The sequence below is a fragment of the Pygoscelis adeliae genome, unplaced genomic scaffold, assembly GCF_000699105.1.
Source record: "Pygoscelis adeliae isolate BGI_AS28 unplaced genomic scaffold, ASM69910v1 Scaffold386, whole genome shotgun sequence".
Classification (NCBI taxonomy): Eukaryota; Metazoa; Chordata; class Aves; order Sphenisciformes; family Spheniscidae; genus Pygoscelis; species Pygoscelis adeliae.
In genome coordinates this window covers 38,889-39,094 of record NW_008824940.1, presented here as the reverse complement: position 1 = coordinate 39,094, position 206 = coordinate 38,889, and positions in this window count along the sequence as shown.

Sequence of the window (206 nt, the reverse complement as noted above, 5' to 3'; positions counted from 1 at the left end):
GTGGGGAGAGGGAGGAAGGAGCCCCTGCTGCCCCGTGGCTGAGGGATGAGTGCGGAGAAGGATGGCCCCCGCGACAGGAGCTGGCCCCTCTCTTGGGAGCTACTCCGTAAAGACCCGAGTGGGTGCGAGGAGAAGGAGAGAGTGGTCTGTGGGGAGTTTGTGGGGAAGCCAAAGGGGGGGAGGTTGCGTAGTTTCCAATTGTTACT